Source organism: Trichomycterus rosablanca, chromosome 3, assembly GCF_030014385.1.
Source record: "Trichomycterus rosablanca isolate fTriRos1 chromosome 3, fTriRos1.hap1, whole genome shotgun sequence".
NCBI lineage: Eukaryota > Metazoa > Chordata > Actinopteri > Siluriformes > Trichomycteridae > Trichomycterus > Trichomycterus rosablanca.
This window is the reverse complement of record NC_085990.1, coordinates 54,122,933-54,133,992: the sequence shown is the minus strand read 5'-3', so window position 1 is coordinate 54,133,992 and position 11,060 is coordinate 54,122,933.

Here is an 11,060-nt window from a genome sequence, read left to right as displayed (position 1 = left end):
TTTATAATAAGATATAGAGCTATCGAGATGTGCTACCTATAGTTTATAATAATATACAGACCTATCGAGATGTGCTACCTATAATTTATAATAATATACAGACCTATCGAGATGTGCCACCTATAGTTTATAATAAGATATAGAGCTATCGAGATGTGCTACCTATAGTTTATAATAAGATACAGACCTATCGAGATGTGCTACCTATAATTTATAATAATATACAGAGCTATCGAGATGTGCTACCTATAATTTATAATAATATACAGACCTTTCGAGATGTGCTACCTATAGTTTATAATAAGATATAGACCTATCGAGATGTGCCACCTATAGTTTATAATAATATACAGACCTATCGAGATGTGCTACCTATAATTTATAATAATATACAGACCTATCGAGATGTGCTACCTATAATTTATAATAATATACAGACCTATCGAGATGTGCTACCTATAATTTATAATAATATACAGACCTATCGAGATGTGCTACCTATAGTTTATAATAATATACAGACCTATCGAGATGTGCTACCTATAGTTTATAATAATATACAGACCTATCGAGATGTGCCACCTATAGTTTATAATAATATACAGACCTATCGAGATGTGCCACCTATAGTTTATAATAATATACAGACCTATCGAGATGTGCTACCTATAGTTTATAATAATATACAGACCTATCGAGATGTGCTACCTATAATTTATAATAATATACAGACCTATCGAGATGTGCTACCTATAATTTATAATAATATACAGAGCTATCGAGATGTGCTACCTATAATTTATAATAATATACAGACCTATCGAGATGTGCTACCTATAGTTTATAATAATATACAGAGCTATCGAGATGTGCTACCTATAGTTTATAATAATATACAGAGCTATCGAGATGTGCTACCTATAGTTTATAATAAGATACAGAGCTATCGAGATGTGCTACCTATAGTTTATAATAATATACAGACCTATCGAGATGTGCTACCTATAATTTATAATAATATACAGAGCTATCGAGATGTGCTACCTATAGTTTATAATAATATACAGAGCTATCGAGATGTGCTACCTATAATTTATAATAATATACAGAGCTATCGAGATGTGCTACCTATAATTTATAATAAGATACAGACCTATCGAGATGTGCTACCTATAATTTATAATAATATACAGAGCTATCGAGATGTGCTACCTATAATTTATAATAAGATACAGACCTATCGAGATGTGCTACCTATAGTTTATAATAATATACAGACCTATCGAGATGTGCTACCTATAATTTATAATAATATACAGAGCTATCGAGATGTGCTACCTATAATTTATAATAAGATACAGACCTATCGAGATGTGCTACCTATAGTTTATAATAATATACAGACCTATCGAGATGTGCTACCTATAATTTATAATAATATACAGAGCTATCGAGATGTGCTACCTATAGTTTATAATAATATACAGACCTATCGAGATGTGCTACCTATAATTTATAATAAGATACAGACCTATCGAGATGTGCTACCTATAATTTATAATAATATACAGAGCTATCGAGATGTGCTACCTATAATTTATAATAAGATATAGAGCTATCGAGATGTGCTACTGTTAGGATAAATCTTTTGTTCAAAAGGTCCTGAAGAAAGCAGTCGAAGGAAGTCCAGAAAGTACTCTTTAAAACACTTTATTAAGTGTAAAAATAATCTGTGAATATATATCAGAGCTAAGCCGGCCGGCGCTCCTTTTCTCCTGCAGTCTAGACACACCACGTAAGAGAGAGACCGCGTCTCTCTTTCCGCCAGTTTTTAAACTAGTCTAGGCTCCTCCTCCTTTACTGCTGGTGGAGCCAGTGAAATGTGCTAAAAAGCCCCGGGCTCCGCCTTCTGCCAAGAGATTATGGCAGCCGCCATTTTGAATAGACCATGTGGTCTGGATGTAATACTTCCCATATTAAATGTACGTTTTTATGTTCCGAAAAACCTAACAATCCCCCATTGAAAGCATCTTAATGCTTTCACAATAACTTTTAACTATAGGTTAGGTGTTTCTAGATCCCAGGAGATAAGGATAGCCGTCAGCAACCCCCCAATTTAACCCCTTCTGACTACATGGCCACTGGGCTGAATTTTATACAATAAAACGTTTCTAAAAATAAAAAGGCTACCAATTAAACTAAAGGAACCGTACCTATCGCAACAGCTCCTAACCCTGAAACAAACAAACAAACAAAAAATAATAAAAACAGGAAATCAAAATAAAGTAATTTAAAAAATAGGAAATCAAAAAGAGAAGAAAAATAAAATAAAAACAATGGGTGCGTAGCTTCCACAGGAAGTCCGTTCAGGTTGTCCTCCACCAGACGGAGCTGCAGATATTCAGAAGGGGCCCATAGCTCCTGTGTCTCTGCATGACTCCTAATGTCTTATGGATTCTCCCCTGTCGGTCTTACCTGTTTCCACAGCAGCACAAACATTTCCTAAAAATAGCAGAGTACCAAACATATATACATTGTAAACAATCCTGAACTAACCCCTTGCGTTTTGTAGCTAAACTATGTGTGTTGCACTTAACTAGTGTTTTCAAAGATGGTCTATGTGTCTGCGAACTATATGTTTATGTTTTTTTTTTTTTCTCCTAGTCTAACTAAATTCTCCCCCCTCGTCTTGTTCTGCTCCGTTGATTCCGCTGGACTCTTCTTCCACATAGTCGGTTTTGTCGGGCTTTTCTGCTGCGGGTTGTTCCCTGTAGGCAGGTCCAGTTGGTGTCACTTCTGTCTCTCGGAGTGGGTCTTCCAATTCCCACGAAGTCTGCCTCTGCCAGTCCTTCCAAGTCTCCTTCCTTCATCTCGGTGTATGATCCGTAGTGCTGGTTCTCTCTCCTCGTCTTGTCTGGTCGGTTTTACCTTTAATTAAGCAGAGTTAGTAGCACTTATGCCGCTCGAAGTGGGTCTTCCGGCCCACCTTCAAGGGTATCCTCCTCATCATCATCTGCATGATATCTCGACAAATCAGCCAACACCATCTGGATAACTGGTGGATCCTGCCCCCCTCTGCTTCCTCTACTCACTATATCTATTAAAAATTTTTCTATTTATACCCTGATGCACGGGATACCACAACAACAACATATCACTAAAATTACCAATCCTACGCATGCTGACATCACCAAATTTGCAATAACTCCCTTCCATGGCCCAAACATCCCTTCTAGCCACTTAACCCATTCATACACACATACAATCATACAACAGACAAACATATAAGCTACTTACCCAGCCCTCACCGTAGCCACCCCACTCCCAACAACGGGATACACGGCCACGGTGAGCTTAGACACCACTGCCGCAAGGCTTTCTGGGTAAAGCCCGTGCCAGACCCAGTGGCGACGCTACACTGCCCCCTCCCTAATGGTCAACCGTCCCGGTGACCCACTCACCAGCGTCCACTGGGTGGCTCCATGTCCGGACCGCACCCCATTACACTGCCGAGTCGCTCTTCCACCCACTGCTGGACCGGGCACCCTGCCCCTACAGCCACCTGGGCTAGCGCACTCCGACAGACCGGGCATATTGGCTCACCAAACCATCAGAGCCACCCAAACACCACGATCCCACTTCTGACACCAATGTGGCGCCGGCGAGTAAGGAAGGTTAGCGTCAGGGCCGCAAGTGAGCTGCCTTTGGCAGTTCATTCAGTGTTTTAGCGACAGACACCCATTCATACACACATCCCTTCTGAAAAATGTCCCCTGTTTATCGGTTCTGGTTTGTTGCTCCTGAAACAGGTGTAATTGTCTTTATAAGCTTTGATGTTGGTTGGGGTTGGTTCCTGAGTTAGTGGGTGAGACATGGATAAATTCCCTATGTGTTAAATTAGACATTTTAGACCGCTTTAAACAACCTTTCGAGCAAAATCTGTAACACGTATTAAGACAAAGATAAACTGGTTTTAACGAGACACACCCTAGAACAGAAAATTCCTGCCTAGTCGAAGAATACGAGTATTCTTTTAACATTCACTGGCACAACTCACTCGGTTGTCCAAACACAACTCAGACAAAAGAACGTAAACCTCAGTACAACAACAGTGTCTACTGGAAACAAACAATTACTTCACCACGACCGACAATGGCCCTATGGAAACAAACATATACTTCAGGGCAATCGACAGTGATCCCCTGGAAACAAACAATTACTTCACCGCGACCGACAATGGTCCTATGGAAACAAACATATACTTCAAGGCAATCGACAGTGATCCCCTGGAAACAAACAATTACTTCACCGCGACCGACAATGGCCCTATGGAAACAAACAATCACTTCACCGCGACCGACAATGGTCCTATGGAAACAAACATATACTCCAGGGCAATCGACAGTGATCCCCTGGAAACAAACAATTACTTCACAATTTGTCTCTCATACTGCATTAACCCTTCCTGCTATATAAAATTCCACTTCAAACAGTTCAAACTGATCAGAGCAGAAGGTGCATACACATTACATCTAACATTTTCTACACTTATTCTACTTCATCATCGCTGCATGCTAGAGAGCCTTCAAATTTTCTAAATCACCTTTTTCCCAATACAAAATCACCAATCCACTATTTATTATTTACTCTGCCATACTTAAAATAACAGCTCTGCTATATCAACTTCCATCAGTCCTACAAACCCCTGACTTATATTATTTATTCATTCAGATTTTTACCCCAACTTTTGGTCACTGGTACTAACACACCTCCTGCTTCTAACAATACAGACTCCATTTCCCACAATCCAACAGACTCTCACATGATCATCTCCTGCTCCTAGTCAGCCAATCCCTCATGCTCATCATCACCAGCGCTTTGATCCACTTTGGCTTTCTTGAATCACATTAAACTCTACTTAAACAGTTCCATTTAGTTAACTCACTGCAAAGTACTACCAACCTATACTATCTCTATTGTATTATTGTTACATCTCCCTACAAATGTCATTAACCCCACATCACTATGGTACCTGCATCCCTACTCTCACTAAAACACAAGCACTTGTAGCTCTTTCTAATTTACTCTTGTAACCAAAACTTTTTCTACACGAATTATTGTTATTCTAATACCTTACTGTAAAATACATCCAAAACCTCTATAAGATGTTACCGAACCCCTCACTTTTTATTATGGAACCCAGATCTTCAGGTGGATGTCTATTAAAACACACTACTGTCCCACACGGTCTTGAGATTTCACTGCATAACGTCTCCATCCAGTCTCACATCAGCTTTCCCTTCCTCTTGTCTGATGATGTCATTACTTTGGCATTCTGTACCTCAGCACCCCAAATGCCTCTTGAACACTGCTTTACTCAAACATCAGAATGCAACAACAGCCATGACACACATCTGCAAGATCTGGTATTCATAATTTTTACATCATCTTTGGTACTGCATAAGTGTCCACCATCCTCAGCCAGTACACAGTAGATTAAATATCAGACTTCTCTTTACTCATGCAGGGCCTGCAGTTTATGGCCTCAACCCCCCGCTGGGTTGCTGTGTGTCTGTGAAACCTATGACCTGGGTCTCCAGTCACCCCCCTTCATGTACTTCTCTCCTAACAAGTTATTTTCTTCTCACTATTCCCTCAATCTTTAAATTGCACTCATCTATGATCATGCATAGTATTGCCACAAGGTTTACTGCACCACATTGAACCAATCTAACTTCTTCAATAAACTATATAGTATAAAATGAGTGAGTTGACCTGATCAATTAGCTAGAAAAGATTCATCGGATACAACACAAGCATCAAATATTACCAATTACCAATTAACAATTTCCAAAAAATATTACCAATTAAATTGAATCTTACCGGAGTCCGTGTAAGCAATTATATTTAATCTCCTGAGACCCGAGCTTTGATTTTTTTCAATGCATTTTCCCTATTCCTTTTGTTTTTAACCTTATTAGTTGGGTGACACGGTGGCTCAGTGGGTAGTACCGTCGCACACTGTCACAGCAAGAAGGTCCCCCCTCCGCGGAGCCCGCATGTTGTCGTGTGGGCTTTCCCCGGGTGCTCCGGTTTCCTCCCACAGTCCAGACACGCCAGCGAGGCGAACCAGAGACACCGAACCGTCCATGTCTGTGCCCGATACAACCTGAATCCCGTGCAATGAGCAACCACCGCTCCTGTCATAAATGCAACCAAAGTGCAAAACATAACGTCAAAATCTCAATAAAGAAGCAAACAAACTTTATTAGTGTTCTAGTACTTTTGCTACCACTAGCTGGCAGACAAAAGTGTCCACTAATGGGGACAATCGATCGAAGTTTAGCAGGTCAAGGAATAAGGCATAACAAAACCAAAATTTAATGTCCTCATATGTGAGGTAAGACTGAAGATTACCTTCACCAGGCGTCCCTAAATCTGCATGCATATACGTACCTGAATCTGCATGCATATCCGTAGGTCTGCCAGTCCAGCTGCCCCAGCACAATGTATCACAGGATTTAATACACAAAGCGGCATTTTAAACATAAATTCTTATTCCTGCCATAATACTCCCCCCTTTTTTCAAATTTTACAATCAAATCTTGAAAATAAAATATTAAATAAACCTACTAAATGTGTTTATCCTGTTGGAAAGCACAGAATTTTAAAGTTAGTTCAATCAAAGTCTGGTGTTAGCTGGACCTGTAAACAAAAGTACACTGCAGTGTTTATACAATCATTAACTTGATACGTGAGATGTGTTCCTTTCAGTTATAGAACATAATTTGGCACTAACCGAGTTAGATAAGTATAACCCTCAAGATCACTTAGTATAACTACGGATATTTCTGTAGCAGACAAAGACAAAGAAAATTCTGCACAAATCCAGAAGGGATCAGAGTCCCTGTCTTGTACAGAAATAGTGGTACCTTCAGGCATTATTTCCAATTTAATTCAAGAGGCAAACAAATGATCACACCTCATAAGATTTATAGGGCTATGAAATCTCACTCTTCACAACTACACAATATTTTAGAAATAGTAACATATTAGCTTTTACCTTTTACTTGTATTCAGCATTTGTACACAGTGAAAAACACGACATCACTCTCAAATAAACATAAGCTTTGACAATATATAATCTAATATATCAACACATGTCTTAATCAGAAATGGAAAGAGTACAAAAAATTGTATTCAAGTAAAAGTACTATTACCTTAATGAATCTTTACTCAATTACGAGTAAAGTTACTACTTTGAAAATCCACTCAAGCAAAAAGTAGAAAGTAACTCATTTAAAATGTACTCACCGAGTAAACAGCAGGGGGTCTCCTCTGTGTAATGTAAACAGGAGTGGATACAAACCTCAACAGTAGTTTTTAATTCAAATGCAACAGTAGAAACGTTGTCCTTAACTCAAATGCAATAGAAGAAACATGATGATACAACAATCAAAACAGTTAGGGATGTGTAATGCGTCATTTCAAATGACATAAAACTTTTTCAACTTGTATAATCACTAGCGATGTGTCGCAAAATGATTCGAATCTATGAACCGGCTCTTCTAACCGAAACAAAGGAATCGACTCTTCCGGGAGTCGCCATGTAAACACGCGGCTCTTCAAAAGGAACCGAGACAAAAGACTCGACTCCCTGTCGCAACTCACTGAATTCGCGATTTCTTTTAGCGTTTTTTATTTTTATTTTGCTCGTTAACAGATGCTATTCAAAATGTAACAATTACTAATACAAAACATACTTAAGCAAAAGCAAAATTACAGTCTGTGAAATGTGCTTTAAAAACTACTGTGTTACAGTAACCAGTGTGATCAGAGCGGTAACACTAAGCACTGGATTCGTGTATGTATGTGTATTGATCGAATTTGTTTAAAATCATATCCCCGCTATTGAAACATTCCCCACTTGCGACATATTGATGTCGAATTATTGCCCAGCATTACCCCACACATTAAAACAAAAAACAATATAACAATCTCTCAACAATACATGCAAAGCTCCTAACACGATTAACAAGCGTTGGGTTAGTCAAAAAATTTTTAATCTTATTCACTATAACAACTCTGATTAAGGAGATTTTCCTTAACTATTTGTGTGAAAATGTCCTATGTCACACATGGATGAATTCCACTCTTTCCTGGTTTAAGAACCTTAAAGTTCAAGAGCGCTATCTACCTTAAAACACACTTAATAAGGTACCATACATACTTCATCTTAACTCAGTTATCTTAAGATTATAAACATAAAGTTGATTATAAAATTAACTGCAGCACTTACCCAATCCAGGCGTACAAAGACAAAGATAGCCGATGGACAAAGATACGGCAAGCTGCTCACATAGAGCCAAAAAGGCGGATACACAGAAAAATACGCTCAGCTCTCCCAGAAAACCACGCTCAGCCCTCCCAGAGCCAAAATGGTGGACAGACAGAAAACCACGCTCAGCTCTCCCAGAGCCAAAATGGTGGACAGACAGAAAACCACGCTCAGCTCTCTGGTCCAAAATGGCCGCCGAACTAAACTAAACTATCTAATGATACTTTAGTAATTTAATCAGACACTTACGGATTCTGAGATTCACTTTCACACTCAGTACGCTAAATAATAAATGCATCTAATATATATACAGAGAACGTCTGTTTACTTTAAGCAGGCGCGCCTCGTACTGAGTACAAAAGATTTTCTCAGAATTCCTGGTCTTACCTCAGTCAGCTGAATTAATTCTGATGCAATCCTCAGACCTCTTGAACCATCCTCTGGCTACCATTTGTTAGGATAAATCTTTTGTTCAAAAGGTCCTGAAGAAAGCAGTCGAAGGAAGTCCAGAAAGTACTCTTTAAAACACTTTATTAAGTGTAAAAATAATCTGTGAATATATATCAGAGCTAAGCCGGCCGGCGCTCCTTTTCTCCTGCAGTCTAGACACACCACGTAAGAAAGAGGCCGATCTGAGCCCGCCATCCCTTTTTTAAAACTAGTCTAGGCTCCTCCTACGCCGCTGCTGTTGGAGCCAATGAAATGTGCTAAAAAGCCCCGGGCTCCGCCTCCCCCCTTCGGTATGAGTCAGGGGGGGGGGATCCGGGTCACGGCGTCATTTTGAACAATAGACCATGTGGTCTGGATGTAATTTATGTTTAATAATGATATGTTAAAAACCTAACATGGTACAGAGTCCTCTAGTGGTACAGAGTCTAGTAGTACAGAGTCCTCTAGTGGTACAGAGTCCAGTGGTACAGAGTCCTCTAGTGGTACAGAGTCCAGTGGTACAGAGTCCAGTGGTACAGTGTCCAGTGGTACAGAGTCCTCTAGTGGTACAGAGTCTAGTAGTACAGAGTCCTCCAGTGGTACAGAGTCTAGTGGTACAGAGTCCTCTAGTGGTACAGAGTCCAGTGGTACAGAGTCCTCTAGTGGTACAGTGTCCAGTGGTACAGAGTCCTCTAGTGGTACAGAGTCCTCCAGTGGTACAGAGTCCTCTAGTGGTACAGAGTCTAGTGGTACAGAGTCCTCTAGTGGTACAGAGTCCTCCAGTGGTACAGAGTCCAGTGGTACAGAGTCCAGTGGTACAGAGTCCTCTAGTGGTACAGAGTCCTCTAGTGGTACAGAGTCCAGTGGTACAGAGTCCAGTGGTACAGTGTCCAGTGGTACAGAGTCCTCTAGTGGTACAGAGTCCTCTAGTGGTACAGAGTCTAGTAGTACAGAGTCCTCCAGTGGTACAGAGTCTAGTGGTACAGAGTCCTCTAGTGGTACAGAGTCCAGTGGTACAGAGTCCTCTAGTGGTACAGAGTCCTCTAGTGGTACAGAGTCCTCCAGTGGTACAGAGTCCTCTAGTGGTACAGAGTCCTCCAGTGGTACAGAGTCTAGTGGTACAGAGTCCTCTAGTGATACAGAGTCCTCCAGTGGTACAGAGTCCAGTGGTACAGAGTCCAGTGGTACAGAGTCCTCTAGTGGTACAGAGTCCTCTAGTGGTACAAAGTCTAGTAGTACAGAGTCCTCTAGTGGTACAGAGTCCAGTGGTACAGAGTCCAGTGGTACAGTGTCCAGTGGTACAGAGTCCTCTAGTGATACAGAGTCCTCCAGTGGTACAGAGTCTAGTGGTACAGAGTCCTCTAGTGGTACAGAGTCCAGTGGTACAGAGTCCTCTAGTGGTACAGAGTCCTCCAGTGGTACAGAGTCTAGTGGTACAGAGTCCTCTAGTGGTACAGAGTCCAGTGGTACAGAGTCCTCTAGTGGTACAGAGTCCTCTAGTGGTACAGAGTCCAGTGGTACAGAGTCCAGTGGTACAGTGTCCAGTGGTACAGAGTCCTCTAGTGGTACAGAGTCCTCCAGTGGTACAGAGTCCTCTAGTGGTACAGAGTCCAGTGGTACAGAGTCCTCTAGTGGTACAGAGTTCAGTGGTACAGAGTCCTCCAGTGGTACAGAGTCTAGTGGTACAGAGTCCTCCAGTGGTACAGAGTCCAGTGGTACAGAGTCCAGTGGTACAGAGTCCTCCAGTGGTACAGAGTCCAGTGGTACAGAGTCCTCTAGTGGTACAGAGTCCTCCAGTGGTACAGAGTCTAGTGGTACAGAGTCCTCTAGTGGTACAGAGTCCAGTGGTACAGAGTCCTCTAGTGGTACAGAGTCCAGTGGTACAGAGTCCTCTAGTGGTACAGAGTCCTCCATTGGTACAGAGTCTAGTGGTACAGAGTCCTCTAGTGGTACAGAGTCCTCTAGTGGTACAGAGTCCAGTGGTACAGAGTCCTCTAGTGGTACAGAGTCCTCCAGTGGTACAGAGTCCTCTAGTGGTACAGAGTCTAGTAGTACAGAGTCCTCTAGTGGTACAGAGTCCAGTGGTACAGAGTCCTCTAGTGGTACAGAGTCCAGTGGTACAGAGTCCAGTGGTACAGTGTCCAGTGGTACAGAGTCCTCTAGTGGTACAGAGTCCTCCAGTGGTACAGAGTCTAGTGGTACAGAGTCCTCTAGTGGTACAGAGTCCTCTAGTGGTACAGAGTCCAGTGGTACAGAGTCCTCTAGTGGTACAGAGTCCAGTGGTACAGAGTCC